Raw genomic sequence first — 23,006 nt, 5'->3', positions numbered from 1 at the left:
CTGCTGTCACCCCCACCTGTGTGTGCGCATTTCATTTCTCTCTTGAGCCAAACTAATCCCCCCGCCTGTGTGTGTGTGTGGGGGGGGACCAGCATTATGATGGAGGAGAGATAAACAGAGTAGATAGGCACTAACAACAGGTAAACCAGGAAGGGCTTCCTGGAAGAAGTGTGACTTGAATTGAGTCTTGAAGAGGCCAGAGGAAAAAAGAAACAGATGGGAGGACAGACCTTTCAATGCATAGAAAATAGTACAATTTGATGAAGATGAGAGATGGAACATGCTGTGCAAGGAATTACAAGGAGACCAATGTAGCTGGATAATAGAATGTGTAGAGAGAATAATTTATCAGATTGGAAAGACAATGTCAAGTTATGAGGAACTTCAATTTCAGTTTTTATTTGATCCTGAAGGCTATAAAGAATTACTAGTATTCATTGAGGAAAACGGTAATGGGATCATATGTAAATTTGAGAAAAATGCATTGGCACCTAAGTGAAGGATGGATTGACAGGGGCGAGATTTGAGGAATGGAGATGAATTAGAAGGCTATTGCGAATGTCCGGATAAAAAAATGAAAAGAACCTGACCTAGGGTTGTGACTGTGTAAATAGAAGTAAGGGAATATGTATTAGAATTGAGAATGTAGAAATAGCAAGATTTGGATATAGGCTAGATTTATGTAGGATGAGAATGAGGAACAGAATGTGACATTGACTTTATAAGCTTGGGTGACTGATAGGTTATTGGTACATTTGAAGAATAATAGTGATGTTTAGAAAAGGGATTAAGGGGACAAATCATGAGTTCTATTTTGGATGTGCTGAGTTTGAGTCGCCTGTGAAACATCCAATTTGAGATGGCTAATAATTGGTTAGCAAAGTATGATTGAAATTCAAGAGAGACATCATTCCTTCATGTATAGACCAAGGAATCATCTGCATAGAAATGATAATTCAATCCTTTGGAGATAGATATTACCAAATGAAATGATTATGTTGTTTGTCTTCATACTCAAAGAATACCATGACATCAGGGAGTTGACACTATGACAAGCACACGAATTGGATTTGAGTGAGGGGGGTGCTGTGCTAAGTCACCAGCTTTACTTATTACGCTATAGCCATCTCGGTCCAGGTATGTATCAGGATGGCTGGAGATGGCCCAGCATTTAATGCAATCAGAATTAAGTGACTTGCCCAAGATCAAATAGCTAGTAAGTGTCTGAGTCTGGTTTTGAACTTAGGTCCTTCTGACTTCAAGACTAGTGCTTTACTTACTGAGTCATCTAGCTTCCTTACCAAATGAAATAATATATGATGAAAAAAGAAAAGAACCCAAGACAGAATCTTTGGAGGTATGCATGATTACTTAATCAACATTTATTAAGCACTTACTATTGCCAATGTGTTAAACACTGGAGATACAAAAGGATGTAAAAGATAGTCACTCTCAGGGGAGCTCATAATCTAATGATTTTTAGGCATGACATGGGTGAAGAATGAGCAAAGGGAATTGAGATGAAGCAGATAGTTATGGGGGAAACCAAGAGAGAACAATGTCAAAAGAACAGGAATAAAAAGAATACAGGAGGAGGTAATCATTGTCAAAAATGTAGAATGATCAAGAATGATGAAGACTAAGATCTCTGTTAAGTCTGAAGAGGGCAATTTCAGCTGAATAATAAAGCTTGTAATCGGAATTAAGTTAAATCAGCCAATAAACATTCTAGCAACATTTATTAAGTAATGTTATATGCCAGCACTCTTAAACTCTCAAGTCTTGGTGTTCTACTCTGAGATGACTATATATAGCTAATAAATAATTATAAATTATCTGTAGTATAGTATTATAATAAATAGCAGATTGTATTGTAGTGTTTCTAGATGAACAGGTATTGGAAAGAAAAGGTGAGGAAAGAGTCCCATGGTGTTTTCCTTTTGTTCTGATGCTTCTTTTATAGCATAACTAATTTGGAATTATGTTTTACATGGTTGTTTGTTGTCTTGGGGAGGGGGAAGGAAGAAAATTATACCCATTGAATGTGGAAAAACTATCTCTACATGTACTTGGAAATAAATACCATTAAGATTTAAAAAAAAGTCTTATCCCAAGTTGCCAGCAACTTACTGTTTTATATCAGAGTTTCCAACTATGCCATATTATTCTTATCATCTGAAGCTACAAAATCTACACTATGCTCCTTTCACAGCCCCCAATTCTCCCTTTCAATAGCACACACTAACTTTGGTTACTTTGGAGGGTAGGAGATATCTGTAGACTGTTCCATCTTCAAGGTTCCCATCTCACCTACTACCTTTGCATTCATTCACTGCTACCATGAGTTCAGAGACTACAACTCTGAAAAGTACTGGAGCTCATCTGCCATTGGAAATTCCTTAACCATCATACTATCAGTGCCAGGGAGGGGGCTGGGAAGAAGAAAATCTACTGAAGCTTCTGTGTTTCCACATTATTTTTATCTGATGTGACAAGTGACAGTAACAAGCCAAAGACTCAAGCAAAGCCTGAAGTACTAATGGGAGGTTGCTAGTGACTCAGCTCGGGGAAAGGCAAATTTGCTTGTGATTTTTTTCATTAGACAAAATCCTAGGAACTTTTTCATAAAAGTTGCAGAGCCATACAAGCAGCTGTTCTTGGAATCAAGCCTACAGAAATTTTCCTACTCAAGGGAATTTCTTCCCCCAGTGAAACCTGAGGGACTTCAGTGGGCTGAAGGACTTCTCTGGCCTCTCCCTGAATTTTTGGCATGAATAGTTGCAATGTAAACTTTTGTTCTCAAGAATTCCCCCTTTGTTTATCTAATGCTGCCCATTAGTAGAGCTCAGTGTTAACAATGAGAAGCTATTATGTATTTTAAGGGTTAGATTGAATAACCCAGACAAGCACCTGACATTTGGTGTGTTCCATGGAGCCCTCTACATAGCCATCTAATGATTCTGAAAATGCTAACAAAGTAAGCAAGAATTAAAATGTCATTTTCAGGTATATTTATATTTAAATTATTTGATAGAATACTGACTAGATTTGCCCCCGGCATATTTTAAAGGGGGTCATGACATTGTTCTGACACTATGGATCCTTTGAACACTATCCTGAACAATGTTGGCATTTCAGACTAATTAATCGCATCCTATTTTGTGATTTGTCTAGGGTGGATTTGGTTGCTGGCTGAATTCCCCCCCTTCCCATTTCTGTGCTCATCCTTGTCTTATTTTAAATGTCAGCAGTTCAGTATTTGTGTAATTGGCTTCTTTCTCATTTCATCCCTTCTTCAACCCCATTATTCACTTCACTCAACGTATGAAAGTTTTATCTGGGACTTCAGCTACTGTGAGTTCAGGCAGATTCTTGTCGTCTACAGGTTCTGTCAATCCTTTCAACACTCCTCATGCCCAACATTTCCCCTTGCAAGCATGAGAGAGTTGGGGTGGGGGGATGGGGGGATGGGAAGGCAGTTATATTTGCCAGTTAACTCTTGTGGGTTCATGTGACAAAGGAATAGAAATAATGCAGTACAAACTAATACAAAAGATATTTATTAAGTACTGAATTTGGAGTCAGGAAGAGCTCATCTTTAATTCTGCCTCAAATGTTTTCTAGTTGGGTGACTTTATGCAAACTTTCTTTGGACTTCTAAACTGTCATCTGTAAAATAAAAAGGTTGGACTGGATGGCTTCAAAGGACACTTCTAGCTCTAAAATTAAGATTCTATTCTCCTCTCCTATGTGTAAGGAGCTATGTTAGGTTCTAGGGCAAGGACAACAGAGACAATGTAGCCTAACTCTAAATTTTACAGATGAAGTGACCAAAGGAGATAAATTGGAACATGGAGATAAATTGGTTTGCCCAAGGCTACCCAGGTAATACACATAAGACAAGGGATTTGAATCCAGATCTTACGATTTTATAGCATTTGCTCTTTCCATTATACCATACTCCTAAATAACCACTTAGCTTCCCTCCTACTTGAAATCCTGTGATCATAGAATCAAAGATCATTTTGAGGAATTGGGACCTGGAATCTAGTCCCAGCTTTGCCACTTTTTAGTCACTGTTTTTTTGGGCTCATTTCCTCAGCTAATCCCACCAATGGAGTGAAATTAGAGTTAAGGGACATCAAAAATTCAATAAATTAATTGTTTTATGGATGCAACAAATTATATTCAGTTCAGGGAGAATACAATGAAAAATACACATTTTTTTTTCTGGCCTTGAAAAACTTAAGGTAAAAAGCAGAACAAAAGTCCAAATAACTAAGACAAATTGTATGACAGAGATAGGAATGGTCTAGAGTGATAATGAGACATACAAAAAGAAAAATCAGGGAAGGTTTCACCTAGGAAGTGGTCCTTGAGCTGGGCTTTTTGAAGGAAGGAAATTATTTCAATTGGAGACATAATATGGGGGAAGGGAAGAGTTAAGAAAATACAAGGGTTTGGCCTGTGAAATGATAGGAAAAAAAATAAGTTTCATGCTTTCCCTGGAACAAAGGATGTTTGAAGGTATGTGATATGCTCTGATTTGTAGCTTTGTCAGTTTCCAAGGTGTGATCACACTAAAATGTTAATAATTGGTTCTCCAAAGTCCAAGCTATCTCCATCATACTTCTCCTGAAAGGTGATAAGACTGAAAAACATAAAATACTTTAGGTAGAAGACATATTGCAGACTGAGTTGGGTTAGACTTGGGGATCTTTGATTTTTGTGCCATGAACCCCCTGGTAGAGTTCAAGGACCCCCGCTCAGAATAATATTTTAAATGCATACAATAAGATTGCAAAGAAATTCAATTATAATGAAATAGTTATCAAAACATTTTTGTAAAAAGTTGACTAATCCAAGATTAAGAACTCTTGGACTAGATAATCCTTAGGGTCTTCTACTTGTGAAATTATTTGGACTTTTAAGTATTTTGATTTACAATAGATCTGGACCATATAATTCTCTATGGATGTGAAGAACTTAGTTATGTAAGGCACTTTTGGATATTACTGTGAAGTTTAGAGTTGACAAAATGAACTCAATCTTTTTTTTTCCTCCTCACTAAAAAGGAATGATGCTGATCTTTCCCAGGTTTTTTCTATTTCCTCCCTGTCATGGCCTGGCAAAGTACAACAGCTGGGCCCTTTACCTGTTTTTATAGGACTGATAAGTTAAAAATGTGTTTTTATCCCTTACATTTTAAAATACAAAGAAATTTATGTTAAAAATGTAAAGAATCCATAATTCAAAGACTATGCAAAAACAAGTGATTGAACAGATTTTGTCCATGGGCTATATAGTTTACACACACCCCTGGAGAGGGTGATCTTTTCTTCCATGTCTTTCCTCTCCTTCTAATCCTGATTTTTTTCTAGTGATTTAATCATTTGCATCTTATATAAGGCAATTAGCTATATGATGGAATGAAGAGTCCACCTTGTCCTTTTATATCAGATGAAAGGTATTTAGACAATCACACTAGCTTAGAGCACCAGGTAAGAAAATTTCTAATGATAAGACAAAAGTTTGGTTATCTGTCCTAATTTTAAGTTTTGTCTATTTCAACTAATCCCTCTTCTCTCTAAAACATGAGGCAGAGGTCAGGATACAGGAAACATCTAGATAAAAGAAGCAGGTAAAAATATTACAATGCCTATTAGTGGATAGTCACAGAAGTTAGGGAAAGAACAGACTGTTAGTTTAAGGACCTTCCCTTACTCCTTGATGAGTTGAGTACAACTACGACTTTTAATCTAAGACCTCTTCCCACTGACCTACTTCTATTTCTCCCTTCCTGCTATAGCGCCACCCTTCTATCAGATTCTTCTCTCAACTTCCTTTTTATCAGAATTAACTATAACTTGGTGAATTGATTTCTGCTTATTTCAAAAGTATTTCAGTATGCTTGTTACATGTTAATCATGTGTTTTCAGAATGTCTATTAATCCTCTTCTTCCTTTTTGAAGAAGTGTTCATGTTTGAAAATTGTATACTCTATGGTTGTTATTATGACATCCAAATTTGTTATGATTGATTCTACATTTTTGAAAGTGTATATGAATACTTGGATTGCATAAGTGATCATTGTTTTAAATGTTATTCCAGTTAATCGTTTATTTTGGTATATCCAAGTCTCAATGTATCACTCATAGTTTTTCCCTTAATAGTTTTATTTTCAATGTATTTTCATGCTCAAAGTCATCAATATCTATCATTCCTTGGCATACTTTAAGAAACTTAACACTTATCAAATGCAAATGTATTCATATCACTGGATAAAGATTCCACATAATGAAGGAACTATCTAATATGTTTTTCAGGGAAGCTTTATAACTTCTCATTCATGTACATCAACTTAATAAGAGGTTTTGGTTCAACTTCCTTTTTAATGTGGAGGCTGTTTAGTTCAGTTTAGGAAAAATAATAATGGATTTAATATTAGGAAAAATCATAATGTGCTGAAACTTTTTCCTTGAAAAAAATTCATATTTTACATGAATAGTTTTTGACATTATTGAATTGGTGGCTTGATGTAAAACAAGAGAAGTTTTCCATAGAGACATCAGACTCTCTCTATGCTTGGGTTTGATTTGTGCATTTATAGAACATGAACAAATCATCAGTAAGAAAATGATTCAAAAGCTTTTCAGTAACTAATAGAAATAGGGTAAATGTTTTAAGTTGTTCTATATAATTACAGAATAGGTAAGAAGTTATTCTTTATATCCCTGGAACATTTTGTTTTAATCTCTTTTTCTTGCTTAGCCAACATTCTATTTGTAGATTTGGATTTTTTGTGTGAAACAGGTTGTGAATATTTTCTAAAAAGTGTTTGACCAAGTAATTGGTCTCTAGTCAATAGGATCATCTTTTGAGAATAAGGATGTCTGTCAGGAAAGTCAACATCAGTCTTCTATCTGAGGAAAAGCTGGTCAAGTCTTTGCTTATACTTTGTGTCATTGGGAAGTATTTGAACCAAGTCAGGATTTTTATGGAGCCACACCAAATTCTAGTCTTGCACAGAAGCTAATTTCAATCATAGCACCTGACAAAACTTCTTTCATTAGTGATTTGATTGTGCTTTCTTTTTCTTATTTGATTTAACTTGAGTCATCATGCTACCCTTTCACCTCCTCTACATTTTTAGCTCCATAGGAGTTTCATCACTGACAGATAAGTGGTATCTCAAAAATGTAATTTGCCACAAATCCTTATATAATGGCCCTATTTAAATATTTTACCACCTGCATGTTTTATTATTTACCTTTGTCTTATTCCTACCTCCCTGTAAGGTATGGAATATAGGTTGCACTTTGAGGGAGATGTTATTGCTATCTCCTCTTTTTTATGTAGTTTAGATAGAAATAGCCCAATAACATGTTTCTATCACTCCTAATATTCCTATAAAATAATTGTTTTTTATGGTTGAGTGAAGGTTTTGGAATACACGGTTATCAGAAAGTATCTTTTGGACACCTCTAGTACCAGATAGGATAATGGGTATAATATTACCTTATACTGTGTCCACACACTTTTGAACATATCAACAAAGTCCCCATATTTTGTGAGTTTTCCATTCATATGCCTTGGTGGTTATATTTATTTTGATCTATTTAAAATATTGTTCTTAATTTCATGGATGATAGGAATGCCTAGATGATTTTTTTCAAATTTTAGCATTTTTGTAAATAGTATTTTATTTTTTCCATGACATGTAAATATAGTTTTCAATATTCATTTTTGTAAGATTTTAAATTTCATATTTTTTCTTTTTTTCTCACTCTCCAGCAAGTAATTCTGAAACAGGCCATGCATATGCAATCATATAAATATATGAACACATTAGACATATTATGAAAAAAACATAAAAAAGAGAAAAATCACAAAAAAACACAAGAAAGTGAAAATAATATTCTTCAACCTACATCCAGACTCCATAGTCCTTTCTCTGGATATGAATAGCATTTTCCACCAATAGACTTTTGGAATTGGTTGGATCATTATATTGCTGAGAGAGCTAAGTCAATCATAGTTGATCATTTCACAAATTTGCTGTTTAGTGGTACAAGGTTCTCCTGGTTCTGCTCACTTCACTTATCATCATTTCATGTAAGTATTTCCAGGGTTTTTTGAAATGTACCTGCTCATTATTTCTTATTACACAATAGTAGAATGTCTAGATGATTGGGGGAGACAGTTTGGTCCCTGATGATAGCTCCCATTCTAGAATAGTTTTTTAATTGAATAATTGAATATCGTGTGATTTGAAGTAGTATTAAATAATAATAATAATTAACAAATATCTCAAAAAAGTGATGATTATGAAGAATCAGCATAACTTCAACAAGAACAGTAAGCTTTTGATTATAGGATTTTTTCTTATAAGATTACCAGACTGTAGTGGAATACTGTAACTAGAGTTTACCAAAGTGTCATTGATGAATTTTACAAAGACTCTCATGCTCTTCTTGTGGGAAAAATAATGAAGAATATATATTAGTTGATATGACAAGTATATTTTGACTGATAAGATGATCAACCACAAATATTAATCATCAATGGCATAAAAGTTTGGAAGGAAATCACCACATTTTTATCAGTGATTTGGATGTAGATATATATAGATGGTATTCTTACCATATTTTCATATGACACAAACTTTGTTGCTAACTCACTATAAGGATGAATTGAAATTCAAAATTCTTTGGAATTCAAAAAATCTTGACAGTCAGGAATTCTGGACTGAATTTAGGGGACTGGATCAGTAATTTCATTGTGCAAGAAACTAATGCAGGACTTTGCTTTACCTTGCAGTCTTAAAGATTTGTGTAAAGTAATGAGAAGTGAAGTGGTGAAGTAACTGGTCTAAGGTCACCCCCTAAATATGTCAGAAACAGCACTAGAACTTACATGGTATGAGTTTTGAGGTATGGTTTCTATCCATTGTCTTGTGCTACTTCTATAAATGTTTTTGATGGTGTCAATATATTACAATTGTGCTTATTAAAAAAAACTAACTTCGGAAGTACAACATGGGGAAGTCAGGCTAGACAGGAGTTGCTTTTTTAATAGACTGAAAGCTCAATATTAAAGGTATGACATCAACTAAGATTACATAATTTTAGAGTGTATAAATAAAGTACAAGAAATTGTTCATGCAAGTAGAAAAGCATGATATCCCATCTCCTTAATTATCTTTATTTAAAGAAAATAGGGATCCACTGGAAATTATTAGCTAGGTGAGAGATATGGTCATACCTATGCCTTAGCTTAATTTTGTCAGGTAAGTGGAGGATTGATGGACAAGGGAAAGCATGAAAATGGATACATTCATTAGGAAGCCATCACAGTCTTTTGGACAAGTTATGATGAGAAACTGAATTAAGGTAGTGATTTGAGTGCATCGATGAGAAGACATGAAAGAAATGTGGAAGATTACATTAACAATTAATTTAAAAACTGATCAAATGTGAAGAGAAAGATATGGATGGGTTTAGGATGATACTAAAGGTCTAAACTTGGTTGAGTAGAAGAATGGTGGCACCCCAACCCTTATATATATAGTGAAATCAGAAGAACTGGTGTCTAGTTTTGACTCTGCTGCTTATGGCAATGTATATTTTTAGATATTTCATTTAATCTCTCTGTTTCTTAATCTGTCAAATGAAGATGAGAATCTTGAAATAAGGTACATGAAAGTTTTTGAAAAAAAACATTAAGTAGGGGCAGCTAGGTGGCACAGTGGAGAGCACTGGCCCTGGAGTCAGGAGGACCTGAGCTCAAATCCGGCCTCAGACTCTTAATAATTGCCTAACTATGTGACCTTGGGCAAGCCATTTAACCCATTGCCTTGCCAAAAAAAAACCCAAAATGAAGTACTAAATACGATTATTGAAATCTAATAAAGTACAAATTAATGAGATTTATTTTCTCTTTGTTTAACTATTATCAAGGTAGGAACGATGAATAGTAAATATTATTTCATTTCATATCATGGATTCAAATATAATAAATATTAAGCCCTCATATGCAAGGCATATGATTGTAAAGAATAATACAAAACTATTCCTTCCCTCAAGAAGCTTATTTTTATAGCATAACATAAATTTAATGCAAGGCAAACTAAAGAGCAAAAGAACTCTAGTAACTGATACAACTTGATCTCACCTGACTCACATAAGAGCTCTGAAACTGACATGTTTTTATCATTTATCTTCTCCTGTCAAGGTTTTCTCATTTTGCCAGCATAATAAATGCTAAGCAACTGGCCCTGAACAACAACTTTAATTAGAACCATTGCTTTAAGGGGGGGGGGAAGTAAAATTAAGAAATTTATTGACCCTGCTCTTCTTTCATCTGAAATGTTTAAACCGCATTGCCACTGATTCAATATGTAAGCCAAAAAAAATAAGACTTTCTTGACAGCTGAAGAAAGTTAGCACTCACAATTTCATCTTTACCCTTAGACTCTTTTTAGACCAGAGGTACAACTAGAGGCAGTATAACTGAGACTTCATCCCAATACTAAATTTATAGAATACAGATATCACTTACTGTGCTTCACAATGTAGAATTATTGAAACAACACCAGGCTAGCAAGACTAATTAGTTAAAATAAGTTATCAAACGATGTGAACTAATCTTCCCTCACCTCCTAACTGCATCTGAGCCTTAGTATCCAATGGCCTTTATTTCCTCATTTCTTTGTGAGGAGCAGAGTCTTGGATCTCTTCCTTCCCAAATGAATATATTCTTCCTGTCCTTGATCTTAAACACTCTTGTGATGGTCACAGCAGAGATAATTTTCTAGTTGTAGTTCTATTTCAGACCATCCCAGTAAAGGATACTTTGACACGAATAAATTAAAGCAAATTAAGTGTTTACACAATTAGAAAAGTATGACATCCCTCTCCTTAAGAAGTTTATTTTCTAATAGGAAAGATTACCCATATGAAGATATGGAAAGACCTGGGGTACTTAAAGGTACGGTGACAAGGAAAAGAGTGATATATCTCCTTTGGTATAATTTACACTGAGAAAAAGTATGTGTTTCTAATGTTGAGTAATTTGAAAGTGCCAAGGACTTTATCAATCAGAATTTTCTTTTCCAGGGATCCAGTATCTCAAGCAACCAAGAAATCAGGGCCTTTACCACCTGCAGAAGCAATTGAATATCTAGTTAGGTGGTGATAGATCACTGGTCTTAAAATGAGGAAGACCTGAATTCAAATCCAGCCTCAAAAATTTATTAGCTCTGTGATCCTGGTCAAGTCACTTAACCTCTGTTTGTCTCAGTTTCTGCAATTGTAAAATAAGATAACAAAAGCACCTACCTATCAGGGATGCTGTGAGAATCTAATGAGATAACAATTATGGCACTTTAGTAGATCTTTAATAAATATTCATTTCCTTCCTTGCCTCACTCACCCTTGCCCCCAATGTCCAATTTCAACTTCACAAGGGTTAAATCCCTGGATGATACTGGTGAGTCTGTTTCTATTCTTGGTCTTACCTTTTTGTCAGTAGCTGGTTAACAGTTGATAGTGGTGATAGTATCAGAAATGGTAGGTCACGTCTACCCAGGGTTTGCTCCCCTAGAGAATGGTTATGGTGCCTGGAGGCATGCTTCCTTTTAAACTATAGAATTTTTTTTAAAAATGTATGTAACCCAAACCTTAGAATCCTTTCTAATGGAATTCTTCTCACTGATGGAGACCAATGTTCTACACCTATGTGAGGATAAGAATTGCTAAGAGCTAGAGAGAAGCTGATTTATAGAGGAGTTGGCACTTTGATCATACCATTATCCCCAGCTGACAAAACTAAAGACTTTGAGAAATTTCCCCTTGGGTGAGATCTGGGACTCTTTTGTTGGTTGAGTTGAATTATCTTGCTCCCAGTAAAATAGTTCCTTCACTCTGCATTGTCTGTTATGTATTCTCCTCTTTATACTTTCTCTGATTTCTATTTTGCTGTTAAATTGGATAAATGGGTTTAGTAGCTATATATTATACATACTTTTTGTGAAATTGACTTTTGGTGGGAAGGAAAATCAATCCCTTGGTCATATGGTTTGGGGTGTTCCTTTCCCATTTAGAAATCATTAGTTAAGAGTTAAGAGTGTAGCTTGAATCTAAAAGTCATTTTCCCCCTGTACTAACAATATTTGAGGTATCAGATCTAATTCTATCCTGATACCCACCCCCTCTCTCTGAAGGAAACAGAATGGCCAGCCTCTGACCCAACCTCATATTTTCTTCCAATCAGGAATAATTTATTACAATTGTACAAACATTAGTGAAGTATCTTTTTTTGGCACAGCTAGGGACAAGACTAAATTTTACTCGGCACTGTTTATAGCTTTTTTGGGGGGGGGTTTGCAAGGCAAACAGGGTTAAGTGGCTTGCCCAAGGCCACACAGCTAGGTAATTATTAAGTGTCTGAGACCAGATTTGAACCCAAGTACTCCTGACTCCAAGGCCGGTGCTTTATCCACTACACCACCTAGCTGCCCCCTGTTTATAGCTTTTAAAACATTGTGAAGTTTCTAATGATCCCTAGAATTTTAAGCTTGCCACTGTACTGCTGAGAATTATTTTTAATTAAAAATTTTATTTATTTTGAATTTTACAATTTTTCTCTCAATCTTACTTCCTTCCCCCCCAGAAAGCAATTTGTCAGTCTTTACATTGTTTCCATGTTGTACATTGATCCAAATTGAGCATGATGAGAGAGAAATCATATCCTTAAAGAAGCATACAATATAAGAGATAACAAGATCAGACAATAAGATATCAGTTTTTTCCCCCCTAAATTAAAGGGAATAGTCCTCGCACTTTGTTCAAACTCCACAGCTCCTTATCTGGATACAGATGGTATTCTCCTTTGCAGACAGCCCAAAATTGTCCCTGATTGTTGCACTGATGGAATGAACAAGTCCATCAATGTTGAACATCACCCCCATGTTACTGTTAGGGTTTACAGTGTTTTTCTGGTTCTGCTCATCTCACTCAGCATCAGTTCATGCAAATCCCTCCAGGCTTCCCTGAAATCCCATCCCTCTTGGTTTCTCATAGAACAATAGTGTTCCATGACTTACAAATACCGCAGTTTGCTAAGCCTCAATTGAAGGACATTTACTTGACTTCCAATTCTTTACCACCACAAACAGGGCTGCTATGAATATTTTTGTACATAATGTTTTTACCCTATTTCATCATCTCTTCAGTATATAGACCCAATGGTGGTATTACTGGGTGAAAGGGTATGCACATTTTTGTTGCCCTTTGGGCTTAGTTCCAAATTTCTCTCCAGAAAGGTTGGATAAGTTCATAGCTCCACCAACAGTGTAATAGCATCCCAGATTTCCCATAACCCTTCCAACAATGATCATTATCCTTTCTGGTCATATTGGCCAGTCTGAGAGATGTGAGGTGGTACCTCAGAGAAGCTTTAATTTGCATTTCTCTAATAAGTAATGATTTAGAGCAATTTTTCATATGACTATGGGTTGCTTTCATCTCCTCATCTGTAAATTGCCTTTGCATATCCTTTGACCATTTGTCAACTGGGGAATGGCTTTTTTTTTAAAAAAATATGACTTAGTTCTCTGTATATTTTAGAAATGAGTCCTTTGTCAGAAACATTAGTTGTAAAGATTGTTTCCCAGTTTACTACAATTCTTTTGATCTTGGTTACAGTGGTTTTATCTGTGCAAAAGCTTTTTTAATTTAATGTAATTGAAATCATCGTTTGTTTTTAGTGATGTTCTCCATCTCTTCCTTAGTCATAAACTGCTTCCCTTTCCATTGATCTGACAGGTAAACTAGTCCCCTTGATCTTCTAATTTGCTTATAGTATTATTTTTATGTCTAAATCCTGTATCCATTTGGATCTTATCTTGGAATAGGGTGTGAGGTGTTGGTCTAATCTAACTTTTTTCCATACTAACTTCCAATTTTCCCAGCAGCTTTTTATCAAAGAGAGAGTTTTTATCCCAATAGCTGGATTCCTTGGGTTTATCAAACAGCAGATTTCTATAATCATTTTCTGCTATCGTACCTAGTCTATTCCACTGGTCCACCACTCTATCTCTTAGACAATACCAGACAGTTTTGATGACTGATGCTTTATAATATAATTTTAGATCTGGTAGGTCTTTTTTGCACTTTTTTTCATTAAATCCCTGGAAATTCTTGACTTTTTATTTCTCCATATGAATTTATTTACAACTTTTTTAACTCAGTAATTTTTGGAATTTTGGTTGGTAGAGCACTAAACAGGTAGTTTAGTTTTGGTAGAACTGACATTTTTATTATATTAACTCGACCTATCCATGAGCAGTTGATGTTTGACCAGTTATTTAAATCTGAGAAGTGTTTTATAATTGTTTTCAAAAAGTTTCTGAGTCTGCCTTGGCAAATAGACTCTCAGGTATTTTACTTTGAATGGGATTTCTCTTTCTAGCTCTTCCTGCTGTATCTTGCTAGTCATATATAGAAAAGTTGAGGATTTAAAATTGCTAATTGTTTCCAGTAGTTTTTTGGATGATTTATTGGGATTCTCTAGGTAGACCATCATGTCATCTGCAAAGAGCGAGAGTTTTGTCTCTTCCTTACCAATTCTAATTCCTTCAATTTCTTTTTCTTCTTTAATTGCTGAAGCTAACATTTCTAATATGATATTGAATAGTAGTAGTGATAAAGGGTACCCTTGTTTCACCCCTTCCTGATCTTATTGGGAATGCCTCTAGCCTCTCCCCATTGAATATAATGCTTGTTGATGGTTTCAGTTAGATATTGCTAATTATTCTAAATAACAGTCCATTTATCCCTACACTTGCTAGTTTTTAGCAGGGATGGGTGCTGTATTTTGTCAAAAACTTTTTTTTTAGGTTTTTTTCAAGGCAAATGGGGTTAAGTGGCTTGCCCAAGGCCACACAGCTAGGTAATTATTAAGTGTCTGAGACAGGATTTGAACCCAGGTACTCCTGACTCCAGGTGCTTTATCCACTGCGCCACCTAGCTGCCCCTGTCAAAAACTTTTTCAGCATCTATTGGTATGATCATATAATTTCTGATAGGTTTGTTGTTGATATAATTGATTATACTAACAGTTTTCCTAATATTGAATCAATCCTGTATTCCTGGGATAAATCCCACTTGATCATAATGTATTATCCCAGTGATAACTTGTAATCATTTTGCTAAGATCTTAAGATTTTTTGCATCTATTTTCATCAGGGAGATAGGTCTATAATTTTCTTTCTCTGTTTTAACTCTTCCTGATTTAGGTATCAGCACCATATTGGTTTCATAGAAAGAGTTAGGCAAAATTCCATCTTCTCCTATTTTTCCAAAGAGTTTATATAGAATTGGAACCAACTGTTCCTTAAATGTTTGGTAGAATTCACTTGTGAATCCATTAGGCCCTGGAGATTTTTACTTAGGGAGTTCAGTGATGGCTTGTTGAATTTCTTTTTCTGAGATAGGGTTGGTTAGGTATGTAATTGAAAATTTTTTTTCAAAGACTTGACTAAAGGAAAGAATGACGTATTAAAACAATTTAACGAAGATGCCAAAGTTGAAAATACTTTGTGTTTCTTATATTGAATTAATTGGAATGCTGAATTTGGATTCAAAAGTTCTTCATATTGGGTCAAATCAAATACTTTGAAATAGGGTACATTTCTGTTAAAAAAAATCATCTTCTTGATTACAGGATATGATATTATTGTTCAGTTATTCTGAACTCTTTGTCTGAATCTTTGTGATCCCATGGACCATAGCACACCAGGGGCTTCTATACTTCACTATCTTCTAAAGTCTGTCCAAGTTCATGTTAGTTGTGGCACTATACATCTCATTTTCTGCCATTCTATTTTCCTCTTGCCTTCAAGCTTTTGCAGCAGCAGGGTCTTTTCCAATGACTTCGGTCTTTTCACTATGTTGTCAAAGTGTTTAAGGTGACCCTCCAGCCAATGACCTGAATCAATTTCTTTAACTATTAATTGAGTTGATCTCCTTGTTGTCCAAGGGGCTTATAAATGTCTTCTCTATAAACCCAATTCCAAAATGTCAATTCTGAGGTGCTCAGCTTTCCTTATGATACACTTCTTATAGCCATGCATTTCTACTAGAAAAACCATACCTTTGACTATATAGAACTTTGTTGGTAAGGTATCTCTGTTTCTAGTATGCTGTCCAGATTTGCCGAAGCTTTCTTTTCAAGGTATAAGCATCTTTTAATTTCATGACTGTAATTGTCTGTAGTGGTCTTTGATCTCAAGAATATAAAACCTGTCATTGCTTCTGTTTCTTCTCCCTCTATCAGGAATCTATATGAGAATGGGATAACTTTGACTACCTAGAAATTCTTTAGGGGAGGATTGGGGATGATATGTGGGGGGTTTTAATAGACTAAAGGCTGGGGAATTAATCAATAATGGAAAATGGTAGCCAAAAAAAGCTAATATATAAGCTATATAAAGATGAACACAGCTTCTAGAAATACAGTGATACTTCTGTTCTTTTATATTCAAAGCTCACCTGTAGTATTAGATTCACTTCACTTCACAGTACCATGATTTGGGAAAGACATTAATAAGTTAGATAATATCTAGATGGTAAAGGTACTCAAGTTTAGAGCAGCTGGGTGGAGAATTAGAACACTAGATGTGGAGTCAAGAAAAATCTGAATTCAAATCCAGTATTGGATGTTTGCCAAGTTATGTGATCTTGGGAAAGATACTTAACTTTTTTTCTGCTTCCTTACTTGTAAAATAAAATGATAACAGCACCCACCTTCCTAGGTTGTTTTGAAGGATAAAGTGAGATAAATTTGTAAAGTGCTTTGCAAATATTTAATTAACTATTGAAATGCTAATTGTGATCATTATTGCTGTTGTAGTTCCTTCTTTCCACATAAGGATTGGTCTAAGAAACTGGAAAATAGAAGACTCAAAAGAGATGTGCTTAGTGTTTGAAGGGCCACCAGATGATAGAGGAATTAAATTTGTCTTGCTTGTTCACAGAGGGCAGAAATGGGAATAAATTATTGAAAGTTATCTGTCTTGTCAATTGGGTCAATGTTGTAAGTTCTCTCAAAGTCCAATAAGCTACCTCGAGATAGTGGGGTCTGATCCTCCTTACTGGGAAGGGGGGGGTTCTTCAGGAAAATTCTAGGTGACTTTTGACAAAAGTATATTGTTGAAGGAATTTATTTTTTTTTTTACTATAGATTAGATTATCCTTGTGATGAAATGAAATTCTGGGACTTTTAAGAAGTTGTTATATTTGACACCACATTTTTTGATTAATGTTTTAGATCTAAATCCATGAGATAATATGCAAATTTTATACTTCAAATGATCAATAAATTGTTTTCTCTAGGAGTCGGACTTGCTTCAATCCTGCTTGAAATCAGTCATTGATCTATGTTGTAAGTTATAAGGTGCATTAACCACCAGTCAGATTTACTTCATGTATCAAATTGAAGGAGGTGGAATTGTTCTCTCCCACTCCAAACAGAGTAGTTGGCCAACTGCTGGCTTGTGAAATCATCCATTGAAGAAGGTCAGTTCCATTTGTGTCTTTACAGTCCTAAGGGCTAGCATAATGTCTGATACATGGTGGGCATTTAATAAATGCTGATTGGTTGATTGATGGATTAATTGATTCAAATCTTTTCAACTGATAGTGCACCCCTGTTTCTGTAAGCAATTGTAGTTCAGCATAGGTGCCAAATCCTCAGGGAGTGGATTTAAATTGGAAACATGCATTTTTGTCATCACTATTCATTATAGCTCATACCAGTTAAAATGGCACTTCTGGTAGAAGTAGATTGAAATTTGAAAGGTCATATGCATTCCTGAACTCAGGCAAAATATCTTACTTTTAAAAACCTATTAAGGAAGGTTAAACTAGGTGAAAGACAGATAGTTGGTTTTAATCAAAGAGTTTTAAATAAAGTCAAGATCTAGATACTTATAGTTACTTTCTGATTGGTGGCCAGAGAAAGGAAACCTGATAGCAGGAATTGCTTTTTTTTTCAGATTCAATCCTATGAGTGACAATTAAAACAAAAAACATCTTTGGAAGACTAAATTAATTTGAAAGCCAGAGGTCCAGGCAATAGCATGGTATCGTCCAGTGGCATCAAACTCAAATAGAAATGGGTGGGTGGGGCACAAAACTGTATGTAAGCATATTGACTTAGAAATATGTATATAGATAGATAGATAGATAGATATCATGTTCTATTGTATTTTTATTTAAATTTTAATCTGGTTCCTTCATTTAGGAGCCAGGGTCACCTGATTGATATCTCTGGTGTAGTGAATGTAACTATTGCTCACTGATATAGGACTCTCTCCTTGGTAGAGATGAATGCCCTGTGAAGAGCAGGGCAGAGTTGCTGAGAGGGGGAAATCCCCAGCCTTCTTTAGGCGTTGAATAGCTTTTGGCTACTTCTGGCTTCCAGCCTGAAGAAAGAAGATGGAAGAGGCTAATTTTACTTCAAATTGCTGAAATAAAATACTCTGAAATGATGAGTGGACCTGGAAATCTCCGTTATGTCCTAATTCTTTCTACTTTATTAATTGTGCGTAATATTTCCCTTGGATGAGATCAAGGACTATTTGTTGGTTGAGCTCACTTATCTTGCTCCTAATGGAACAGCTCCTTCACATTACATTGTCTAGTGTATGTATTCTCCTATTTATACCTTCTCTGATTTCTGTTTTGCTATGATTTGGATAAGTGGAGTTTTTTGCTATTTGTGATGTGTGTTCATTGTGGAACTGGTATTTGATAAGAAAGAGGTAAAACTTTAGAGTTCCCTCTCCACAAATAAAGTGAACAGAAATTAACTGAACCTGATCGTATCTTCTAGACTAACAATAATTAAATTTCAGATTGATGTAATTCCAGACTGATACCCCTGCCTTGGACAGGAGATCAGGGACCTTCTAGACCTGACAGAAATGAATGTCTTTCTTGGAGGAAGGGTTGGGGGAGAAGAGATTAAAGATGCTTATTCTGCCTCTCTTCTCATCCCACATTACTCTCACTCCAGTTGCACCCCTCTCTTTATGTGAGTGGCCTCAATACCTACTTTTTGAATCTTCTCTACGCAGAGAGTGTTAAACTTGGTGTCAGCAAACCAGGGTTCAAATCCTGACTATGTTTTTAGTTGCCTATATGACTTTAGGCAAATCATTTAACTTCTGTGTTTTCCCATATGTAAAGAGGATATTGAATTAAATGATTTCTAGGGAGCATTCCAAATCCTATGATCTTTTTTTAATTGCTTACTTTGTTTGAATGTAATTAAGAATACTGGAACATCACTTTTTTGTTTGATAATTTCATTAATGTCAAATACCTATAATTCAGATGGCTTTTGCAGCTTGGAAAACTTCCCATAGTTCTCTGGGCTGAAATCTTGGTAGGATTTCGGAAAGCCAGAAAAGAAAAAATATTTTGCTAAAGATGAATATCATGAAACAATATTTATTTAGTTACAAAGGATTTTGCATATTTTATACTCTAATTTTTGCCCTCCCAAATATGGGTTATTTTTTTTTTTGGCAAGGCAATGGGGTTAAGTGACTTGCCCAAGGTCACACAACTAGGTAATTATTAAGAGTCTGAGGTCGAATTGAAACTCAGGTCTTCCTGACTCCAGGGCCGGTGCTCTATCTACTGCTCCATCTAGCTGCCCCTCAATAGACTCCATTTTTAGGGTGTGGAAACTGAGGCTCATGTGACTTACCAAAGCCACTCAATAAGTTTTGGGACTGGAACTCAAGGAGATATTTCTTATATAAACCATATATAGTGATATGGTTTAAAAATTGTAAACATCCTCCTTTGACTGGACCATTTTACAGAATAAGAATTTTCTTTTTATCTCTTCTGGTAGTTAAGAAGACCAGTCACACAGTGGCACATTCAGGAGTTGAGATTTGACAGGTGATTTCACTTATGATCATTAGGTTTCCCTCACCTTTCCTAGTATGTGCTATGACCATAGCAGACATATGCCTTACAGAGGTCTTATTGCAGCTAGACCTCATATTGCTCCTGGCAAATGTGTACCAGATGTGTCTTTTTACAGATTCTGCTTTTTTGCTGTGTTGAAACACATATGAACAAGTGGGATGTCTGTCTCCACTTTTCTGGAGTCTGCAGACAGCTTCCAGGATCTCTTCTTCCTTGTTAGTGTTATCTGCAGAGTTGTCTAGGCTTAATTGAATTCCATTGTCATTCACTCCTTTGGGGTGAATGAATGACCTAGAGAGGGTACCTTAAATACCTCATAATTATTGCGGCTTGAAGATTAGTATTGTCTCTTAGCAAATCTCGATCAAGGTTTTGGATTGGAGGGTCCATGATCCAGGTGGACTGTACAAGGCATTGTACTAAGTGATGGATATACAAATATAAATATAACCCACCATCCTCTCAAATAATCTTCAATCTGTTCTGTAGAATAGCCCCTGCCTCACCACACCATATATAAGGGAAAGTAAGATAAGGGTAAATGCTATGAGAAATTTGAGGAGAGATTTGATTTTCATCTGATATAAGAATGGAGAGAAAGGGTCTACAGTGTTCAAGTGTTGAATGAATGAATGGCAAGAAAGTCTTTACTAAACATTTATTATTTGCAAAGCACTGTGCTACATGCTGAGGGTAGAAATAAAAAGTAAGGAAGCCTCACATCCTAATAGGAGGAGACATGGAGGTTTTAGCTGCAAGTCTGACACATTAGGGTACAATGACAAAGCTTCTTTTCACTGATAAAAATTATGTCAGTCTCTGATATTGAACCAATTGAGTGTCAAGGACTTTTAATACCAAAAACTTTGTTTCTGGGACTTTATCAAGTGTGACTTTTGTACCTAAAAGTACAGTTGCCACAAGAGCTTTAGGCACTGGACTTAGAAGTCTTGCTATTTCAGAGTCTCTAGGTTCAGAGTCTTGGGCTGTATCCATTGGAGTCTGAGGGGAGATGACTGTCAAAATGGTGATGGTTTACTTTACTTGGTGTATGTGACCTATCTCTCCCTCAGGGTGCCTTGCCACTTCAGGTGAGCTCTTTGCCTGCCCCATAGGTAACATCTATTGGGTCTTTGATGGGAATGGCTCACCTCTTTGCCACTGGAGTTGCTTCCTTGGATGATGGTGGTGAGGGCTTGGCTGGAGGCAGGAATGATAGTGTGGTGGTACTGCCATTCCCACCAGTCTTGTGTTTATCTTGGTGGCGAGTGGTTAGCAAGTTATTGCTAATTAAGGTGAGGAAGGTGGGCACCTTCTCCACAATAATTTCTTCCCTCAATGGCTGCTTCTGGGTTAGAAACAGGCTTGTCGTTGTTTTGGGGGGGGGGGAGTGGGGAGCATAACTGTTCTCACCCAGGATAGGAGAGGTCTGAGTTACATGGTGATCAAGATGGTAGTGCTGCTGGTGACTTGCCTGGCACGTGCTGCCTTCTGTTTCTCCCTCAAAGTGTCTGGCTATTCTTTGGTTGTTATCTAACATTTCTTGCACTAATCATCAGAGAAGGCCCTGAGGCTCTTAGTGGACATTTCGTACTTAGGCATCCAGTAGGTGACTTTAGTGTCCTGAGCCAATTAAGTTTCAAAAATGATTTCTATACATTTTAAGGAAAAATTAGCCAAATTTGGTTGAGGGGATGGGGAGAATGATAGGGTTAGCATATTGCTCCATCACCCCAAGGAATCCTTCATGTAAGAAGTGATGTCTGAGCCAGGCTCTGAAGAACTTTGGGACAGACAGCTAAGTGGTGCTATAGTCAATACAGCCTTGAGTCTGGAGTCAGGAAAGTTAGTTCAAATCTGATCTTAGTCACTTACTAATTGTGTGTTCCTGGGCAAGTCACTTAACATCTGTTTCTTCAACTATAAAATGGAAATAATAATAATAGCCTCTACCTCCCAAGGTTGTTTTGGAATTATATTTATAAAGTGCCTGGTGCTTGCAAGACTACCCTTTCAACAGATGGAAATTTATCTCAAGTAAGAGGAATAGTGTTAGCAAAGCAACAGAGATGAGAGGATAGAATGAAAATATGGGTCCAGTTTGGTAGGAATAGAGGCTATGTGAAGATATTTAAATAGCAGTATCATATAAGATTGTCAAAGTCAGTCTATGTTTTACTTCATGGGCAGAATCCTCATTCTAGTGCCTGGAGCAAGCACAACAACATATATCCAGCACAAGCAGCATCAAAGTTTTCCCTAAATGAATTTTGAATTCTTAAAAGTTGCATCAAGAGAGCTAGTTCTTTATCTCAATGATGTTTCTTCTTATCTGTTCCATTCGTGTATCAGTTGGGGGTTGAGGTTGACGATAGTATATAAGACTTTAGTCTACAAGACTGTGGCAGGGATTGGGCAGGGAAATGAGAGATGCTGCAGCACTTTCCTCCATAAATACTTGTTCCTTTGTTTCAGGGGAAGCTGCTGTCACAGAAAAGATTAGCACAGAGGCAGATTGGAGAGGACTGTTGCCAGGGGATAAAGCATGAGATCTGATACCTTCTTATAGCTAATTATATTTGCTAACCCAGTTTTTCTCACTAGCTCAGTTATTCTTACTAAACTCTGTTGTTGTTGTTGTGTGTGTGTGTTCTTTTTGGGTTTTTTTTTTAATGTTGTCAGTATCCTATAATGTCTGTGCCCTGGGAGAAAGTTCCAGTAGCTGAACCGAGTTACAGCTCTATTAATTAGCAATGGTGGGAAATCAAAATTTTTTAACTATAGAAGTGACATGATCATAATGTTAATAGGAATGTTCAGGTGGTATATAAGAAGATTCATTGAGTTTCATGGAAAATGATAAATTGAAGAGGGGATATGCTTATCTTTCTTAATCAATACTTTACAGACATATTCCAGTGAGTTCATTCAATCTTAAATCTCTTCTGGTCTTGGCAACTGAACATTCAATTAATTTTGGAGTATAGAGATGTGGTT

This window comes from Macrotis lagotis, chromosome 2, assembly GCF_037893015.1.
Source record: "Macrotis lagotis isolate mMagLag1 chromosome 2, bilby.v1.9.chrom.fasta, whole genome shotgun sequence".
In the NCBI taxonomy this organism is placed as follows: Eukaryota; Metazoa; Chordata; class Mammalia; order Peramelemorphia; family Peramelidae; genus Macrotis; species Macrotis lagotis.
This window is presented reverse-complemented; position numbering follows the sequence as displayed.